The sequence below is a fragment of the Lissotriton vulgaris genome, chromosome 9 (genome assembly GCF_964263255.1).
Source record: "Lissotriton vulgaris chromosome 9, aLisVul1.2, whole genome shotgun sequence".
Taxonomy (NCBI): Eukaryota; Metazoa; Chordata; class Amphibia; order Caudata; family Salamandridae; genus Lissotriton; species Lissotriton vulgaris.
Window position 1 is genome coordinate 542,098,256 of NC_141697.1, and position 17,894 is coordinate 542,116,149.

Here is a 17,894-nt window from a genome sequence, read left to right on the forward strand (position 1 = left end):
TGTGATTTAAGAAAAAAAGAAAGAAAAAAAAGGAACACGCTACATACCCCAGTGGGAGCTCCGGTGTATGTCCGGGAATAAGAAGTGGTCCGTGACCAATTTCACATGAATTGAATTTGAATATGTACAAGCTGTGTTGTGTGGAGTACTACAAAACTAATAATTAATATTCAAAAGCGTTTCTACATACATATACTCAATAGTCATTCATGGAAACATGGGTAGAAGACCCACACAAAAAAATGAATCTAAGCGCCAGCCAATTTCATTTGCTTTCAACAGCAGTATTTAATTCAATTGTCAGCAGAATATTTACTTTTCAATATATAGAGGTTGCGAGCAAGAAAAGGAATGGGGAAGTGATGGTGGAGGGTAGTGAGAAGGGGTGAATCACAAGAATATATAATACAAACAGTTTAGATAAATTCAGAGTTACTGTTAATCAAAACGAGACAAAGTAGACCTGCCCAATGTGAAACGTTAATTTACATGTAATCTGTAAATATACAAATGTGCAAGTAATGCATCTTCAATGGAATGTTGAGATGGAGGTAGGTACAGGTCTTGACAGGTGGAGACCGACGTGGAGACGTTTCGACTCGACTGATACAATGAGGGAGAGTGAAGCCTCAGCTGCAAGTCTTCTTCAGGACATGGGATGGCAACCTACAAGTGAGAATGTTGATTAGAACAGGCACTATGTGTGTGGGTAGGCTAAGAGGACATGTGGTAATTATACTGACCTAAGCCTGGTGCCAAGCCTTGCTACACAGGTAAGTCTTGAAAAATAAACCCAGTGGTCTAATTCACCAAGGGTCCAAGGTTCAAGGGTGCGCAGAACCTTCATGCACCAATTTTGTAAACATCCATGAATGATGTCCGAGACTTCCTGGGAATCAAAGGATAAGACCGTGTGTCAGCCTGCAATCGTATATAGATGCACATACAAGGATACACGTACAACATCTGTGGACATGGCACATCCAGTGTGCGCACTAGGCAACCTAAAGGAATAGGTAGTGGTTGTGGACTGGGCTGTCATGGGTCCCCTTCGCAAAAGTAAATACTAAGAATCCATAGATGCTTACAATTACGGAAGACCCGTGAGAAGGAGGCGAAACAAGGCCCTAGAATTCGAACAGTGAAAGTCCTCTAAATGTGACCCCGTTAGAACTCCCAACAAACGTGGCAACTGATAAGTATATTTAACGTCCACTTCAGACATCCTAAAAGTGCTACACACTTGCGTAGCTAGAGGGTTGCGGGGGGGGGGGGGGGGGAGGCAGACCGCCCCAGGCGGCACAATTTAAGGGGCGGCGTTGCGACAGCCTTTATAATTTATTTGGGGACACTCACCGTAGTGTCGGTGCCCCCAAATAAATGATAAAGGGCGCCGCAACGGGCCTTTAGTGTTTTGTGTACTGTATTAGCTGTGATCAGGAGCTACTGGCTGCCTCAGTCAACTCACACACTATTGAAAATCATTCACCTGCTGCGCTGCTCTGACGGATAGCCTGACGTCAGGTTGTGCTACTTTGCAGCCACGCAGGGGACGTCACATCCTGCTGCTGAGCAGGCCGGGACTCGGGAGTTGAAGAAGTTGCGCGCCTCCGTGCTGGCCGTTTTGCTGGTGGTGTCTGTTGTATATTACTTGTCTTTCACATCACAGTGTCCCAAATTGAATGATGGCGCCGGCGTTCACAACGCTGCTGCAGGCACCTCGCACCGACCCGAGCTGTCACCGTGCCTTTAGCTCAGCTGTTAATTTACCCCCGGCCCCTGCCGAAATTATTGCAGCCGCCTTCACACTATTTCTAAATAATTAGGGCCTCATTCAGACTTGCCAAGCTGAAGTGTCGAGTACCTGTCATGCCCCCCCTGCAGCCTCGTGCCCAACTTGGACGTCACCTCTCAAATAACGTGAGTACTTTTATTGAACATTTTCAGTGTTCCCTAATGTACTGTGGCGCGCGGTTGCGGTGGAGATTCGTTCAAATGTACTACATGTTTTTACATAATGCTCTAGCCATGGGCATCAACTTCTATGAGGCTATGGGCATGAGCCCCAGCAATGTTTTCAGGTTTGGAGGAATCATTATCATGCTGGTTGGGACAAGGTCTGAGCAATCCCATTGTTCTGCTCACTGCTCTTGCAAGAAAGGAATCACTGTAATCCAAATCCCTTTGTTCAGGAAGACTGAAGAGAAGTGATCAGTGACAGTAGGGAAGAGGTCGTACTTCTCTACGAGGAGCTACAAGGACAGAGAAGAAGGGGCAGTGTGACAGGAAGCAGTAGGAGCAGTATGTGATCCGACGGGGTGATGTGTGAGCAAAGGGACACTGTGTGGGGGAAGAGGCAGGTAAGAGAGATAAGCGTGTGAGCAGAGGGGGCAGTGTGCCAGCAAAAAGGCTACATAGAAATCAAACGAAAAAAAGGTCAGGTGGAGAAGGACAGTGTGTGGGCAGACGGGGTACGGAGCATATTGTGTAATATGTGAACTGACAAGATGTGAGAGCAGAAGGGGTAAGGATCAGAGGCGTGGTGTTAGACCTGACATCATTGGCTTGAGTCTCTCCTCCATTTTTCTGTTTGCCTCTACTGTTTTTACGATGTTTTGCTGGTATATGCTTTGGGCGCCGTGTCACTGCTGATCAGTGCCATAGCGCAAGTGCTCCCTCTGTTAAAATGATGTATCTATTGTATCCATGTTTGGCTTATTTGGTTTACTGTCAGTCCCTAGTCTAGTGCACCAGGAGTGCCGGGGCTTGTAAATACAAATGCCGCTCGTGGGCTTGCAGCACGTGTTGTGCCACCCACAGGAGCGGCCTTGGAAAAGAATGTCTACGGGTCGGTCATTGCGAGACCCACGTGCAGTCTTGCACTGTCACGTCAGCTGCGCAGGTATACCTACCTGCCAGCCCCTCCAACCTTCCCTTAACTTCATGTTAGTCACCCCTATGGTAGGCCCCCGGGCAGGGTGCATTGTAAGTGTAAGGTAGGACAAGCCTGACCAAGTTGGCATGTCCTGATAGTGAAGTGCCGCCATCTTAGTGCTTCACTATTGTGAGGTAGCCTGCTCTCCGTTGGATAGAATGGGCCGCCGGGATTATTAACGCTATGATCCTAGCTGGCTCAGAGAGTACGGTGCAATGTCGAGTTTGGTATCCCTGAACTCGGGGTTTAATTACGCATCCGTTGGTGTGGATGGTTTTTGGACTCTGGGTTCGAAAGTAGTACTTTTAGAAAGTGTCTATTTTCTTGTCTAACCATATCTGGTCTCTGCTGGTCTTACGTGTGTGTGACAGGAGCTGGGTGGCTCCACGAGGTCTGGATGAGTCAGTGTGGGATGAGTGGGACATTTACGTTGAGAGTAGGGGGAGAGTAGTTGTTGATAGCCTGCCTTGCCTGATACAATGCTGGCTCCACCTCCTGCCAAGCGACTGATGGCTCTGTGCCTGCCATGGACGATCCTAGCCCCACCTCCTGCCAGGAGGGCGATAGCTCTGCTCCTGCCAGTATCAATGCTGGCTCCACCTCCTGCGGGGCGTCTGAGGACCCGGCCCGGCTCAATGAATAGACCAGGTGCGACTACCTAGCTCCACCCACCGCAGACCCAGGATGTTGGGAAACCCCCGGCATAGACAAAGGGATCAAAGACGAAAAGGGGTATAAGAGAAGGACCCCTGAACTAGGAAATCAGATCACTTCTGACAAGGAACCCTGTAACCAAGGACAAGAAGCCTGCTGATCTAAAGGACTGCCTACCCCTTCTGCCAGTGTGCTGTTGTTGGGGGAATCCTGCAGTGCTTCTTTATTTTTGCCAAGGAACCAGGAGAGAGGAACTGTGTGTGTACTCTCACGCTTGCTAAGAAAATCTCCAAGGACTGGAAGAGTGCCAGTCCCCAGCTGAAGTCACAGGGCTAAAGGACTTCATCTGCTAAAAGTGCTATTTGCTGGAAGTGTGAATCCAGCATCTCTGAAAGGACCAGCAATCACGACGATCGGACGCTGGGCCCAACCGACGCCAGCAGCAACGCCAGTGAGTAGGAGTACGGCTCTAACTCCAGAGGACCTCGTGTCTGCCCCGCTGCTGATCGCATCAACCGTGTGCCCTTCGACGCCGTGAGCGCTGCTCACTCTGTGCAACTACATCATCGACAACGCCTGCTGTGGCCTGATCGACACCGAAGACGCGACGCCGGAGTGCTCGACGCCGCTGATCATCGTGTGCTTCAATTTCCTATGGTACTGTGTTGTTGGGGGTCCGTGTGACTCCAGGCCCGGCGCAGCGCTCCTCGCGGTCGACGCCGAACCTGTGGATTATCTTTGCCCCAGCGTTGTGTAGCTCCCGTGTGAGTTACCCTGTTGCTAAAGAACTTTGTTTCCAAGAAGAAGATTTGCTTGATACTAAAAGACTCTTGTGCTAAAGAAGAAACTACCTTTGAACTATCCTTTTTCCTTCCCGAACGTATTTATTCCGATTTTGTACAGTTTTGCCGTTATTTGGTCTTGTGCTAAGTCTTATATAAAAATACTTATTTTTATAATACTACTGTGTCGTGTCCATTTGTAGTGTATTCACTTTATTACTGTATGTGGTCATAATTGCTTAACACACAGCCTCTGAGATAAGCCTGTCCTGCTCTGCCAAGCTACCAAGGGGGTGAGCAGGGGTTATCGAAGGGTGTGATCCCCTTGCACTGACTAGAAAAGGAGTGTCCCTATTTGTCAGAAGTGTATACCTCTGCCAACTAGAGACAGCCGGTTCTAACATTGGATGCAGCGGTGAGGATTTGGACCTTGCATTTATGACCCGTGTACAGTGATTAGTGTGCGCTACGTAGTGAAAGCAGACCATAGCGCAGTCACAATCTGATTCGGAAGGATCCTATTTTTGTTCTTCGCTTTTCTGAAACTTGATTTTCTGAACACTGCCAGTTGTAACCATGAGTGACAACGGAGTCACTGCCCCTGCTATCGTTGTTGTTGAAGAGTTTGAGAGGAGTAAGCTAAAGAGATACAAGAAAGATGAGCTGAAACACTTTTGCAACCAGTTTGAAGTTCCTACCACCGGCCTCTCGAGAAAAGATGATTTTTATAAAGCATTACAGGCCTGGTGGGAATCCAGAAATCCCTCTGATGTGGTGGTGGTACCCACAGAGGAAGGGGATGAGGAGGTGCCAGTGAATGGACCTGTGCCCTCTCCCGGAAGCAGTGTTTCCTCCAAAGGTCTTTCCCCTGAAGAAAGAGAAGAAAGGGCGAAAGAGCGAGCTTACAACATGGAGATGGCAAGGCTAAAGATAAATGGGCAGTTGGAGTTAGAAAATGCAAGAGGTAGAAGGGAAGCTGACTTAGAGATCAAAAAGTTGGAGTTTGAACGAGAGAAGTTAGCTTTGGAGCGTGAAGCCAGGTTGAGGGAACTGGATATCCAAGCTAAAAAGTTAGAGTTGAATCCCTCTGGTGGCAGCATTCCATCCGAGCCTGCAGAAAGTAAGTTTTACTTCCCGAAAGATGTGATCAAAGATTACAATAAGAATGAAGATATTGGTCAGTGGTTTAAACCATATGAGTTAGCATTGTTGGCCCACCAGGTCCCTGAGAAGAATTGGGGAGCGGGGTTGTGGGGTCGCTTTGTGAATGAGGGAAGAGATACCCTGTTAGACATGCCTGTTGCGGATAGGATGTCGTATGCTCATATGAAAGATGCTTTAATGTTGCGATATGGTTTAACCCCCGAGCAGTACAGACAAGCTTTTAGAGAATGCAAGAAGTTGCCTGGTACGACGTGGGTTGAATATGTGTCTTATTTTTGCAGAGCCATGGATGGTTGGGTAAAGGGCAGCAAAGTGGAAAGTTATGAAGCTCTCTATGATTTGTTTGCGTGGGAGCACTTGTCTAATAACTGTTTTCCAGAGCTGCGCCAGCACCTGATTGATAGCAAGATATCTAACCCTAGAAAACTTGCTGAGGAGGCGGACCGCTGGGTCAGTACCAGGGTCCACAAGGGTCCAGTGGGAGACTCAGCCAAAGGTGGGCAGGGTCCCCAGCAGAAGAGTGGGGGGGACAAGGGTAAACAGAAGGAGTCTCAGAAAGGGCCCCAAAGTAATCCCCAAGGGAACCAAGGGAAAGGTTCCCAGCCTCCCCCTGAGAAGAAGCCAGGGGCTCCAACGGGTAAACCTGTTCATAGGGGCCCCCTAACCTGCTACGGTTGTGGGCAGGTGGGACACCGGTTCTATGACCCCCAGTGTCCCAAGAAGGATTCGAATGCACCGCCGCGTGCGCCCCCTCGTCAGTTGGCAAGTGTAGCCTTGGGAGGGGAGGAGATGGTTGTCCATGGTGGGAGGGGTCCCGCAGAAATGTCCCTGGTCTCGCTAGGAGACATGCAAATGGTCCCTCCACCCCCTCTGCCTAGTAACACTAGTAAATATAGGCAGTGGGTGACCATTAATGGCCATAGAGTGGAAGCTCTCAGAGACACCGGAGCGAGTGTGACAGCTGTCAAATGTCACTTGGTGTCCAGAGAGCAGGTGGTTCCCCACGCATTCTACCCCGTGATAGCTGCCGATAACTCCCAGAAAGAGTGTGAGGTGGCTCAGGTTTCCTTTGAATGGGGGGGAGTTTCAGGTACTCTTCAGGTTGCTGTGAGGCCCGCCATGCCTGTCGACTGTCTCCTGGGCAATGATTTGGAAGACTCCCATTGGGCTAAGGTGGAGAGAGCGGCGCACTTGAAAATGTTGGGTGTGCCAGAGTGGGTGTGTGCAACCACTCGATCCATGACAGCGAGTAAGGGTGTTGATGGGGTCCCGGAGCCTGAAAGTATGGCCCAGGACCCAGCTGTGAAGAGAAGAGGCAGGAGGCGCGGGAAACCGGCCCCCGTCGTTCCCGTGGTCCAGAAGGAGGTAGACCCTGAGGGGGATGCCCTGGAGCCCACAGGGGAACAAATTGCCGAACTGGGAGATCTGCCCGAGCTGACCCACTGGCAGCAGGATGGTGGTCCCTCCAGGGAGGAATTCTGTGCGGAACAGAAGGTGTGCCCTTCTCTTGTGGGCATGAGGCAGCAGGCCTCAGCCCAATCCTCAGGTGATCAGTCAGGGTCACATTTTGTGTACTGGGAGAACGACCTCCTGTATAGCGAGCCTAAGGCTGCTGAGCCTGGGTCAGCCCGTGTGCTGGTGGTACCCCAGCGCTTCAGAGCCTTCCTACTGGGGTTGGCTCATGACGTACCGTTAGCTGGACATCTGGGGCAGGACAAGACCTATGACAGGCTTGTCACCCATTTCTATTGGCCTCAGATGCGTAGGGATGTAGACATCCATTGCAAGACTTGTCGCACTTGCCAGGCAAGTGGGAAAAGCGGAAGGAAGCAGAAGGCTCCCCTCCAACCTTTTCCGGTGGTCAGCACCCCCTTTGACCGGGTGGGTATTGACATTGTTGGGCCCCTGGACCCCAAGACAGCCCTGGGCAACAGGTTCATCCTGGTCTTGGTGGACCATGCCACAAGGTACCCGGAAGCCATCCCTCTCAGGACAGTGACGGCCCCCGTGGTGGGACGGGCACTGATGGGGGTTTTCTCCCGGGTGGGGTTCCCCAGAGAGGTGGTGTCCGACCGAGGCACCAACTTCATTTCGAACTATATGAAGTCTCTGTGGAAGGAGTGTGGGGTAACCTACAAGTTCACCACTCCTTACCACCCTCAAGGAAATGGGCTGGTTGAGAGATTCAACCGGACCCTGAAAGGCATGATCATGGGTCTTGAAGAACCAATGAGGCGGAAATGGGACGTCCTCTTGCCATGCCTGTTGTTTGCTTACCGTGAGGTACCGCAGAAGGCTCTAGGGTTCAGCCCCTTTGAGCTCTTATACGGTCACCCGGTAAGAGGGCCTTTGAGTCTGGTCAAGGAAGGCTGGGAGCAATCTCCCAGGATGTATACAGTTACATGCTGGCCTTTCGGAACCAGACTCGGCGCTTCAGAGAACTTGCTCAGGCGAATCTGGAGGCTAGCCAGGAGGAGATGAAGCGATGGTACGACCGGAATGCCACTCTGGTAGAACTTCAGCCTGGTCAGGAAGTGTGGGTCATGTCCCCTGTGGAACCTTGTGCGCTCAAGGACAGGTGGACTGGACCGTTTAAGGTTGTGGAGAAGAAGAGCGATGTCACCTACTTGGTGGACTTGAAATCTCCCAGGAACCCCTTGCGGGTCCTGCATGTCAACCGTTTGAAGCCCCACTTAGAAAGGTCCGAAGTGGGCATGCTCTTAGCTACAGATGCTGGAACGGAGGAGGAGAGTGAGCCTCTTCCTGACCTCCTGTATGCTAAGGAGCAAGACGGGTCAGTGGATGGTGTGGTCCTCTCTGACACACTGACCCTTGAGCAGAAACAGGATTGTCGCCACCTGTTGGGACAATTCCCGGATCTGTTTTCCTTGGTTCCGGGTGTCACGCATTGGTGTGTCCATGACGTTGACACCGGAGACAGCCCTCCTGTGAAGCACAAGGCTTACAGGGTGACTGACAAGGTCAGAGCGTACATTAAGGAGGAGGTCTCCAAAATGTTCGCGTTAGGGGTGATTGAGTCCTCTAGCAGTCCTTGGGCCAGCCCAGTGGTCTTGGTCCCGAAGGCTGCAGCGCCTGGTGCTTCACTAGAACTCCGGTTCTGCGTGGACTACCGAGGGCTCAATTCGGTCACGAAGACTGACGCGCACCCCATCCCCAGAGCTGATGAGCTCATCGATCGGTTGGGAGCTGCCCGGTACCTTAGTACGTTTGACTTAACGTCTGGGTACTGGCAGATCGCCTTGACTGATGGGGCAAAAGAGAGGTCAGCGTTCTCCACACCAGATGGGCTATACCAGTTCCGGGTGATGCCCTTTGGGATGAAGAATGCCCCCGCCACCTTCCAGAGGTTGGTCAACCAGGTCTTGGCTGGACTGGAGGAATTCAGCGCCGCCTACCTGGACGACATCGCAGTGTTCAGCGCCAGCTGGGAGGAACACTTGCGCCACCTCCAGGAAGTGTTGTTGGCCCTGCGCGGAGCAGGCCTCACAATCAAAGCCAGTAAGTGCCAGATTGGGCAGGGTTCTGTGGTGTACTTGGGGCACCAAGTAGGGAGTGGTAAGGTGGCCCCCCTGCAACCCAAGATCGATACCATCCTGGCTTGGGCACCGCCCAAAACCCAAACGCAGGTGAGAGCCTTCTTAGGACTCACGGGTTATTACAGGAGGTTTGTCAAGGATTACGGTAACATTGTGCACCCCTTGACTTCGCTGACTTCCAGGAAGCAGCCACGAAACGTGATCTGGACTGATGCCTGTCAAACGGCCTTTGACACCCTGAAAACTGCAATGTGCACCGCACCTATACTCCAGGCACCCGACTTTTCGAAAGAATTCATTGTTCAGACGGACGCTTCAGAGCATGGCGTGGGGGCTGTTCTAGCTCAGGTGAATGAAGAGGGCCGAGACTTGCCTGTAGCCTTCATCAGTAGGAGGTTACTTCCCAGGGAAACGAGGTGGAGTGCGATAGAGAGAGAAGCATTTGCTGTGGTCTGGGCGCTGAAGAAGCTAAGACCCTACCTGTTTGGGACTCACTTCCGGGTTCAGACAGACCACAGGCCCCTCAGATGGTTGATGCAAATGAGGGGTGAGAATCCAAAACTGTTGAGGTGGTCCATTGCTCTACAGGGGATGGACTTTACGGTGGAACACCGCCCTGGCACAGATCACGCCAATGCTGATGGTCTGTCCAGATTTTTCCGCCTTAGTGATGAGGACTCCCTAGGTTAAGGGTAGTTCTCCCCACATTTCAGCTGGAGGGGACACGTGTTAGACCTGACATCATTGGCTTGAGTCTCTCCTCCATTTTTCTGTTTGCCTCTACTGTTTTTACGATGTTTTGCTGGTATATGCTTTGGGCGCCGTGTCACTGCTGATCAGTGCCATAGCGCAAGTGCTCCCTCTGTTAAAATGATGTATCTATTGTATCCATGTTTGGCTTATTTGGTTTACTGTCAGTCCCTAGTCTAGTGCACCAGGAGTGCCGGGGCTTGTAAATACAAATGCCGCTCGTGGGCTTGCAGCACGTGTTGTGCCACCCACAGGAGCGGCCTTGGAAAAGAATGTCTACGGGTCGGTCATTGCGAGACCCACGTGCAGTCTTGCACTGTCACGTCAGCTGCGCAGGTATACCTACCTGCCAGCCCCTCCAACCTTCCCTTAACTTCATGTTAGTCACCCCTATGGTAGGCCCCCGGGCAGGGTGCATTGTAAGTGTAAGGTAGGACAAGCCTGACCAAGTTGGCATGTCCTGATAGTGAAGTGCCGCCATCTTAGTGCTTCACTATTGCGAGGTAGCCTGCTCTCCGTTGGATAGAATGGGCCGCCGGGATTATTAACGCTATGATCCTAGCTGGCTCGGAGAGTACGGTGCAATGTCGAGTTTGGTATCCCTGAACTCGGGGTTTAATTACGCATCCGTTGGTGTGGATGGTTTTTGGACTCTGGGTTCGAAAGTAGTACTTTTAGAAAGTGTCTATTTTCTTGTCTAACCATATCTGGTCTCTGCTGGTCTTACGTGTGTGTGACAGGAGCTGGGTGGCTCCCCGAGGTCTGGATGAGTCAGTGTGGGATGAGTGGGACATTTACGTTGAGAGTAGGGGGAGAGTAGTTGTTGATAGCCTGCCTTGCCTGATACAATGCTGGCTCCACCTCCTGCCAAGCGACTGATGGCTCTGTGCCTGCCATGGACGATCCTATCCCCACCTCCTGCCAGGAGGGCGATAGCTCTGCTCCTGCCAGTATCAATGCTGGCTCCACCTCCTGCGGGGCGTCTGAGGACCCGGCCCGGCTCAATGAATAGACCAGGTGCGACTACCTAGCTCCACCCACCGCAGACCCAGGATGTTGGGAAACCCCCGGCATAGACAAAGGGATCAAAGACGAAAAGGGGTATAAGAGAAGGACCCCTGAACTAGGAAATCAGATCACTTCTGACAAGGAACCCTGTAACCAAGGACAAGAAGCCTGCTGATCTAAAGGACTGCCTACCCCTTCTGCCAGTGTGCTGTTGTTGGGGGAATCCTGCAGTGCTTATTTATTTTTGCCAAGGAACCAGGAGAGAGGAACTGTGTGTGTACCCTCACGCTTGCTAAGAAAATCTCCAAGGACTGGAAGAGTGCCAGTCTCCTGCTGAAGTCACAGGGCTAAAGGACTTCATCTGCTAAAAGTGCTATTTGCTGGAAGTGTGAATCCAGCATCTCTGAAAGGACCAGCAATCACGACGATCGGACGCTGGGCCCAACCGACGCCAGCAGCAACGCCAGTGAGTAGGAGTACGGCTCTAACTCCAGAGGACCTCGTGTCTGCCCCGCTGCTGATCGCATCAACCGTGTGCCCTTCGACGCCGTGAGCGCTGCTCACTCTGTGCAACTACATCATCGACAACGCCTGCTGTGGCCTGATCGACACCGAAGACGCGACGCCGGAGTGCTCGACGCCGCTGATCATCGTGTGCTTCAATTTTCTAAGGTACTGTGTTGTTGGGGGTCCGTGTGACTCCAGGCCCGGCGCAGCGCTCCTCGCGGTCGACGCCGAACCTGTGGATTATCTTTGCCCCAGCGTTGTGTAGCTCCCGTGTGAGTTACCCTGTTGCTAAAGAACTTTGTTTCCAAGAAGATGATTTGCTTGATACTAAAAGACTCTTGTGCTAAAGAAGAAACTACCTTTGAACTATCCTTTTTCCTTCCCGAACGTATTTATTCCGATTGTGTACAGTTTTGCCGTTATTTGGTCTTGTGCTAAGTCTTATATAAAAATACTTATTTTTATAATACTACTGTGTCGTGTCCATTTGTAGTGTATTCACTTTATTACTGTATGTGGTCATAATTGCTTAACACACAGCCTCTGAGATAAGCCTGTCCTGCTCTGCCAAGCTACCAAGGGGGTGAGCAGGGGTTATCGAAGGGTGTGATCCCCTTGCCCTGACTAGAAAAGGAGTGTCCCTATTTGTCAGAAGTGTATACCTCTGCCAACTAGAGACAGCCGGTTCTAACACGTGGCAACAGCAGAGGGTGCAGGAAGCAGAACGAATTGAGTGTGAGCAGGAAGAGGCAGGGAGCAGAGGGGGCAGTGTGTTATGAAAAAGGGCAGGGAGCTGTGGTGCAATGTGTAAACAGAGGGGACAGTGTGTGAGCAAAGGGGGCAGCGTACATGCAGATGGTTCAAGGAGCAGATTTGACAGAGTGTGAGTAGGGGGTACTGTGTGAACAGAAGGGTCAAGGAGCAGAGTGGCAGTGTGAGAGCAAAAGGGCAGTGTGGGCGCAGAAGTGGCAGTGAGTAAGCAAAAAGGGCAGACTATGAGCAGATGGTCAAGGGAGAAGAAGGGTTGGCACGTGAGGAGAACAGGCAGGGAGCACTTTGGGCAATTTGTGAGCAGATGCTAGTGTGTGAGAAGGGGCAGAGGGAATATGGTGTGAGGACAGGCACTTGTCTATGAACAGAAAGGACAGGGAGCCAATGGAGGCAGTGTGTGAGGAGATGGGGCATGGTATGAACAGTGCCCAGTGTGTCAGCGGAGATGTCTGAGCAGAAACAGCTTAGAGCAAAGTGTGAGCAAAGGATGTAGTGTGTGGACAGAACTTAGAGACAGAGACAAGATGAGGCAGTGTGTATGCAGAAGAGGTAGGGAGCAGAGAGCACTGGTGCTCTACCAATAATTCAGAGAATGTGACTAGCTATTGCTTTGCTATTTTTCCAACATCCCTTTGGATAAGTCCTGGCTCACAACACGGAACTGATCTATAGGGCAATAGGGCAGTGCCAGAAGGGTTGGTCTGACAGATCACGGTTTTTGGCGGTGACTGGGCCTGTTTTATGGGATTGTGTGCCGTTTTTTGCATGATTTCCCTGAAATAACCACACCACCACAAGTTCAAAACTGCCCCGATTTGCAGATGTGGGTCACTTGTAAAACCGTGGTTCACTAATGGGAGCCACTTTTATGTTGGCACCTGTGTTTATTTTCTGTCCCCGTCCGACCATGCTGGCTCCATACACGGGAGTGCAACAGGACAACTTGTTATGTATCCGTTTATTTGCTCGTCGTCTGAGGAGCTTGCAATGAACACTAAGCCTCTTTTAAAGTCGGGTCTATGGAAGGCTGCCTAATATGCAAATGTAACCGCTGGTCATTAATAGACCACCATACTTCCCTTCCATTCAGTCAGTGAAAGCACTGTGCTGAAATCGTGAGCCCGCCTCTCCCACAAATCCCCTGAATCCTTAATGGCAACCAAGCCCATACAGCCAGGTGTTTTGCTCATAATGAGAGAGGGTCGGATTATGTGTACTAGCTGCAGCCAGGACACACAACCCGAAAAAGGCAGCCAACACGTGTTTCGCCCTAGTGGCCAATTGGACGTGGGCTTTTTCAAGGCAGAATTTGATTATGTTGGCAGGTAAATCTGAGGGATATCCCCGGGCGCCCCAAGCTCTAGCTACGGGCCTGGTGCTGCACGGTCCCTATGAACATGACGTGACAAGGTGTCTCTGATCACACAAATTATCTAAAGGCCTACCGAATACTGATCTATTCTTTACAATTTAGGCCACACGTACCTTTGCAAAAGCTGATTGAGCAGATTAAAGCAGACCGCCGGGCATTCCGTCTTGTTAAACCGTTCGGGACGTGCGTAAAGTGCACGCTAGAAAGGCTCAGTTTGGCAAAGACGAGCCCGGATGTTCAGGACGTCATCTGGGTCTCACGAGATGTTGAATCCCTCATGTGTCCAAGTAACCTATTGAAATGTATGTAGTGAGATTTACAGCACTGAGATGCAAAGGTGAATGCGCAATCAAAGTAAAAGACAGCAGACAATCATTGTATTTACAAAGACGTGGATACATTTGTGTGTACTATGAACATAATGAACAATTCAATGGGCCTAAAAGGTGATTACATATGTACAATGTAGACGATTCAGGGCATACATACGATACAGTTGTATGTACCTTGAACATGATACACAATTCATTCGGCAAAAAAAGGGGGTGAATGCATATGTACAGTGTAGATGAAACAGGGCATACATTTGTATGTACAATGTAGTATGAAGTGTCTTCAGCGATTGTATATATACAATGTGGATGTATCAAGGCATGTATTCGACATCTTGGACTTCTGGTGTCACAATTAAATCGGCAACAAGGTTGATAGCATATGTACAGTGTAGATGAATCAGGGCATAATTGCGACATTTAATGCGGTGTGCAGTACCTTCAGCAATTGTATATAACCTAGTCAACTGTAGTGGTTCACTCGACAGACCACTCCTTGCAACACTTGTAAGGTGGCTTCAACGTGCACTCAAGTACCTCCGTTTTACATGCCTCGTTGTATCCTCACTGGTCCGGTGTATGTCCAGCAGGCGAGTGGAACTTTGAATTCCACTGATAGATACTCTGGGGAGATTCACAGGATTGATTATTGCCTAAAACGCCCCTTCGTCAGGTAAAGCTCAGAATGGTGCATGGTTGGGAGTACATTGAGTTCTCTGTTTCGGGATGGAATGTGGACTAAGTCTGCATCCTCAAAGAGACTAAAAGCTTCCAAATCTCCAGCCATATTCTGTAGAGAGGCTAGATAAGGTAGCAGAAGATGTCATAAGATACCGGGAGAGAACGTTCACGTGCACTAGGTAGTGCTGCGTATTGCACAAAAAAAAACATTTAAACCGCCACTTACTCATGATGGTGCACAGCTACCATTTTCCTAACTCCTTCTTGCAGAATGCCCTGCGGACTCCCGCCTGCGTATTTCAGAGACGCATGCATTCGTAAGTGCTATGGTACTGGAACTACTCACATTTAGAGTTGAGTCTCTCCCAACCATTACCAAAGTACAGTTTATATCCAACAAACCGACGGATGCTCAGTCTAAGGACAGGGACAGGGCGGGCAAAGCCAGCGCAGGGCAGGATGTCCCGCCGAGGCCGGACTGGGCAGTGACAGATTAGGGCAGGCATCTCATTACATGGGTCCCCCTGAGGTCCTTCCTGAATAGACCTGGGCTAATACTAACAGCTATCGGCAGCCTCCCAGAAACTTGCGGGCGTACACAACATGGCATCCGGATGGGTTGATCATCCACCTAAGGAGTTAGCCAGGCAAGGTGCTCTGGAAGACTGCAATGGTCTAGTCAGAGCTGATCAGCAGACACGGATGGCGCTGGGCAGACACCCAAAAAAGCAGTCGAGAAATCCCAAAAGAAACCGGACCTCACAGTGAGCAACTACTGCAGATCGAATGGCCTGGCGACGGTCAGGCATGGGCTCATCCACTCGGGTAGCCCGGATTTATATGCCAAAGAGGGAATGCACATGTTGATTGAAGGCAGGGGTACATTTTGGAGCAGCCCTCAGGGCACCATGGGGTCAGCAGGTGGCAAGTGACAGAGCGTAAGGCGTAGTTGGGGGGGAGCCGCAGGGAGAATGAAGCCTCCCATATGGCGTGGTGAAGAACTATGCTGATAGCGGTTGGTACGGAGGCACACCGGAGGGCGGTGTGCCAGAATAGGTCCACTCACCTTCAGATGCCGCATGGCTGGGTGAGTTGGCCTAAGGAGAGGTGTGTAGGACCACCCACTCTGGGATGCCTCACGGCTGGGTAACTTGGCCTACCGAATAGGGGGATAGCAAACAAAGACAGCGCTCGTAGCCTAGTCCCCGCCGGTGTCAGACTAGTACCTGAAATTTCCTGATATCCGCGGGAATGCCAGGCTGAAGAAGATGCGTCCTCCCAACTCCCTCACACCACTGCGCCAGATTTCTCTTGCCTCAATGACGCGGGGGAAAGGGGAAGTGGAAGAGAAAAACAGAGAGACTGCCCACACAAGAGTCTTCACCTCGTTTGCTCTGATGAGATGAATGTTCTTCCTACGAGATTTAACAAAACATTACTAAGTTCCTGCACATAGTTAAACAGTTTAATCTAAAATTCACTCTCTCTCTCTTTTCAATTACCTGACTTAGTGTGGGAGTTAGCCTCTCTCTAGTGAATCTCTAGATGGAACATTACTGCAAAGAACATCAGCGAATATGGAATTCTAAGAAGATGAGGCGTCTGCAGAATAAAGGTGGTACACAAGAATATATATATATATTTTTATCTACTTGTTGAGACTGTCAGAAGAAGAGTTCACTGGTTTCTGTGCTCCAACTAAATTCCAAATGCCAATGTCTAAAATGTTCAGTTCCAAAGGTGGCGCCAATATAGGTCAGCAGAGGGCGCTCCAGATTAACAAATTGCTGCTTCAACTCCTGAATAAATTGTCAAAGTGTTCACAATAACGAAGGACTTCTCGAAATACTCATTTCTTCATGAGCAAATAACCCTTCATGACTGAGACTTTAATTTTTAGGTTCGAAGTCCTAACTGCAGCGAAATAACAAAACAATAACAAGTCTCTGAATAGATAGTCTTTGAATACTAAGTAGCTTAGGCAAAATTCCTTATAAATATCGAGCGCTCTCAAAAGGAAAGGTCTCACCAAACTGCTCGGTGAATGATGCCTCTGGATAATGGAGCCTGAGGGGAGGAACGCTGTCACAGCTGCTGGCTCACTCTGACGAGGCTCTCTGTCGGCAAACTCTGGGAGGCTGAAACGGGAAGCAGCGCAAGTAAACGCCTGCTCAGAAGCTCTTCACGAAGAGCAAACTAAACTGACAGCTCACAGGAGCCTGACTACAAAGAACTGTCGAAGCCAGGAAAATAACGGGGACTAGAGTACTCTGGACAAACGGAACAGGAGAGCGCCAACTGACGTCCGCCTCACGAAAATGGACGGTTGAAGTGCGACGTTCGATAAACGCTCGCGCTTCACAATACAGCTGTGCCTAAAATCACTGGGTGCACTAGAACGCTAACCCCTAGGGCGATCAGTGGCAACAGGGAAGTGCCTGACCTGCTTCCAGCGATAATTTGTAACCAAAGCGCACCAAGCTATTGAGGAGCAAAGGGTCTTTGCAAACATAGAATACTTGATGATGGGGGAAACTAACCGTGAATGCCCCACCAAGAAGCCATTCCTGACAGTACCCCCCACCAAAACCCCCTCCCTAGGTTTGTGAGGATAAGTCTTGTGAAACTCCCTTACCAACCTTGGAGCGTGGATATTGGAGCTAGGCTCCCAAGATCGTTCTTCAGGACCATAACCCTTCCAGTCGACCAAGTAGAAAACTTGCCCCTTCCTGATCTTGGAGTCAAGGATTCTCTTTACTTCAAATTCCTCAACTGAGTCTACAAGCAATGGTGCGGGTGGAAGTACTTTACGAAGATTAGGGGGATGCTTCCTGATTAATGAGACATGGAAGGGTGGGTGAATCTTTAAGGTTTTAGGTAAATGTAACCTCACACTCACTGGATTTACCATTCTGATAACCGGGAAAGGACCCACAAACCTGGGTTGAAACTTTCGATTTCCACGCAAACGCATATGGCGTGTGGAGATCCAAACCTGATCCCCTGGTTCAAAGACTGGACTCTCCTTACGACCCTTATCAGCCTGTCTCTTGAAAGCTGCCTTTGCCTTTACCAAATTAGAAGAGGCAACTTGGTAGGCTAGTTGCAACTTCTGAATGACCTCCCCAGCTGCTGGAACATCCACATCTACTCTGCCCACCAACATGTTGGGATGCCTACCAGAATTCAAAAAGAAAGGGGAAAATCCTGTGGCTGAATGTACAGAGTTATTGTATGCAAATTCTGCTGGGCTAAGCAATGAAGGCCAATCTCCCTCCTGTTCCATAAGATACAAACGAAGGTACTGCTCAAGATCCTGATTAACTCTCTCCGTCTGTCTGTCGGTTTCTGGGTGATAACCGGTGGACAGACGAGTGTCAA

At 50.2% G+C, this 17,894-nt stretch overlaps 1 long non-coding RNA gene across 1 annotated transcript; it reads right to left on the minus strand.

The window, feature by feature from the left end:
* Positions 1–266: 266 nt before the first annotated feature.
* LOC147691739 (uncharacterized) lies at positions 267–16,727 on the minus strand. Its single transcript, XR_015299790.1, has 5 exons — positions 16,016–16,727; positions 15,740–15,928; positions 13,614–13,792; positions 744–889; positions 267–666 (listed from the first exon to the last, which is right to left on the minus strand). It is a non-coding gene; the product is annotated as an uncharacterized LOC147691739 (long non-coding RNA).
* Between the last annotated feature and the right edge of the window lie 1,167 nt (positions 16,728–17,894).